Source organism: Alligator sinensis, unplaced genomic scaffold, assembly GCF_000455745.1.
Source record: "Alligator sinensis unplaced genomic scaffold, ASM45574v1 scaffold1546_1, whole genome shotgun sequence".
NCBI classification, from domain to species: Eukaryota; Metazoa; Chordata; order Crocodylia; family Alligatoridae; genus Alligator; species Alligator sinensis.
The window spans coordinates 760,542-763,980 of record NW_005842689.1 but is presented as its reverse complement, the minus strand read 5'-3'; positions in this window follow the sequence as shown (position 1 = coordinate 763,980).

Genomic DNA, 3,439 nt, shown 5'->3' with positions numbered 1-3,439 from the left:
CGGCACCACGAAGCCCCCGCCCCCATCGTGACGTTGAGGGGTGGAGCGGCCGCGCCCCAGCTGCTGCGGGAAGCGAGGTGCCGGGCGCGGGCTGCGGGCAGGCGTCCAGCGGTCTTCGCGGGGCGCGGGAGCAGGCTTTATGACGCACAGGCTGTCGGGGGGGGCGGGTTCTTCTTGAACGGGCAAACCAGCTCGTGCACCCAAAAATTAGCTCTTCTAACCAGCAAGTACTCTGGAGGGCAGGTTACTGCCTAGTCCCGCCTCGAAGACCTGTATCATGCTGTTCCTGGGGTCGCAGGGATCCCAACATCCCACAGTCCTCTATCTCTGTCCCCACCCCCCCATGAGCAATGACGGTGGGGGCCCTGGTTGCCCGTGGCCTGCCCCAGTGGCGAGGGGTTAGGCAGCCCTGCATGCATCCTGCTGGGACTCCTCAAGCGTGGCACCGACGCCCACCCTTTGAGCAGCCGGAGGACTCCCTAGGACTGTTCAAGGCACATTGGGAATGTCCCGGGGGGAGGCGGGGGACAAGGCAGGTAGCCCTGGTCCCTGCAAAGCACCACCAGAACCACAGGAACAGCTGCTCTGCCCACTATTACAGAAGTTTCCACACCACAGGCTTTGGTTCTCATGGGGGACTTTAATCACCCTGACACCGGCTGGGAGGACAATACAGCAGTGCACAGGCCATCCAGGAAGTTTTTGGAGAGTATTGGGGACAACTTCCTGGTGTAAGTGCTGGAGTAGCCAACTAAGGGCCGTGTTTTTCTTGACCTGCTGCTCACAAATGGAAGGATTGGTGGGAATGTAGTTAAGTGGATTGCAAGTTGGGCAGCACAAGACCATGAGACAATTGAGTTCAGGATCCTAAGGAAAGGAAGGATGGAGAGCAGCAGAGTAAGGACCCTGGACTTCAGAAAAGCGGACTTCGACTTGTTCGGGGAACTGATGTGCAGGATCTCCTGGGAAGCCAGTCTGAGGGGGAGAGGAGTTCAGGAGAGTTGGCTGTACTTTTAAAGAAACCTTACCAACAGTTCAGGAGCAAACCATGTTCAGGAAGACTAGCAAGTATGGCAGAAGAGCAGCTTAGCTTAGCAGAGAACTCCAGTAAACTAAAATCATAAAAAAGGAAGCTTATAAGAAGTGGAAACTTGGACAAACAACGAGGGAGGAGTATAACAGCATGAAGTCAGGAAGGCCAAAGTGCAATTGGAGTTGCAGCTAGCAAGGGACATGAAGGGTAACAAGAAGGGTGTCTACAAGTATTTTGGTAACAAGAGGAAAACTGGGGAAAGTGTGGGTCACTTACTGAATGGGGGAGGCAACCTAGTGACAGAGGATGCAGAAAAGGCTGAAATACTCAATGCCGTTTTTGCCTCAGTCTTCACAGGCAAGGTCAGCTCCCAGACTACTGCACCAAGCAGCACAGTTTGGGAGAAGGTGAGCAGCCAACAGTAGTGAAATAACAGGTTAGGGACTACTTAGAAAAGCTGGGTATAGACAAGTCAATGGAGCCAGACAGGGATGCATCCGAAGGTGCTGAGGATGTTGGCTGGTGTGACTGCAGAGCCTCTGGCCATCATCTTTGAAAACTCATGGAGATGGGGAGAGGTTGTGGATGATTGGAAAAGGGCAAATATGGTGCCCATATTTAAGAAAGGGAAAAAGGAGAATCCAGGGAACTACAGACTGGCTCTGTGGATGCAAGGAGACTAATGGATGTGGTGTACCTTAATTTTAGCAAGGCTTTTGATGTGGTTTCCCACAACATCCTTGCAGGCAAGCTAAGGAGGTACGGGCTGGATGAATGGTCTGTAAGGTGGATAGAAAACTGGCTACATCATTGGACTCAGAAACAAATGGGAGAGAGTCTAGCGAAGGGCAACAAAAATATGAAGGGGCTAGGGCACATGACTTTTCAGGACAAGCTGAGGTAACTGGGCTTATTTAGTGAAGGGAAGAGAAGACAGGGAGGATTTAATAGCAGTCCTCAACTACCTGAAGGGTGATTTGAAAGAGGATGGAGCTAGACTATTCTCAGTGGTGGGAGATGACAGAACAAGGAGCAACAATCTCAAGTTGCAGCAAGGGAAGTTGAGGTTAGATATTGGGAAGAATTTTCTCATGAGGAGGATAGTAAAACATGAACAGGTTACCCAGAGAGACGCAGGACTCTCCATCCTTGGAGGTTTTCAAGAACTGGCTAGACAAAGCTTTGGCTGGAATGATCTAGTTGGGGATGGGCCTGCTTTGAGCAGAGGGTTGGACTAAATGTCCTCCTTAGGTCTCTTCCAACCCTAACTTTCTATTATTCTATATATAGAATTTAATTATTGGAAGCCTGTCTTAAATTTGTCCCCCTCACCACTGCAATGGAGAAAGCAGTGGCAGGGGAGCAGGCAGTGGGGAGGGAGGCAATGGGAGTCAAGTAACATGACCTCTGCCCTCTCCCATACCTTGTACCCTGCTGCCTGTTTCTCCCAGCACTTGCCCCCTCTGCTACCAGCACACTCCAGCACCTGCCTCCCCACTACATGCCCTCTCATGCCTGCATCTCTTGGCATCTGCTCCCCAAAGCCTTTGCCCCCGCTCCTCACCTTTCCCTCACTACTGTTTATCCTCCAGATCCAGCAAGGCTCCAGCCCTGCAATGCAACAGTTGGAGCAGCAGCTCTGGCCAGGAGCTGGACCCTGGGCTAGAACTGCTGCCACTGCTACCAGGCTGGGATGGGGCCAGAGCTCTGCCAGGCCCCTGTGCTCTCTTCTCTCCCACCTCCATTCCCTCTGAAATTGCAACCACCTCTCTACCCCTGCTCTCCCCTGCCCTTTTCCCTACTGGAGGTGAGCAAATCAGCAGGTCCAGATGCTCTCCACCCAAGGGTGATGAGGGAGCTAGCAGGTGTTATTGCAGGGCCCTTGGCACGGCTTTACGAGCACACGTGGTGCTCGGGCCAGGTGCCAGATGATTGGAAGATAGCCAATGTGGTCCCATCTTTAAAAAAGGGAGGAGGGAGGACCCAGACAACTATAGGTCCATCAGTCTTACCTCAATCCTGGGGAAACTCTTTGAGAAGATCATCAAGGAGCACATCTTTGATGGGCTGGCATCGGGGATGATGCTCAAGGGCAACCAGCACAGTTTCATTAAGGGCAGGTCATGTCAGACCAACCTGATTGCCTTTTACGATCAGGTCACAAAAGCATTGGATGCAGGTGTCGCCGTGGATGTAGTCTTTCTGGACTTCAGCAAGGCCTTTGATATTGTCGACCACCCCATCCTCATTAAAAAACTAGGCGACTGTGGCATCGATGCCTACACAGTCAGATGGATTGCGAATTGGCTGAAGGGTTGTACTCAGAGGATGGTGGGTGGACGGGTCATATTTGACTTGGGGGGAAGTGGGCAGCGGAGTCCCCCAGGGCTCGGTCCTTGGGCCCGC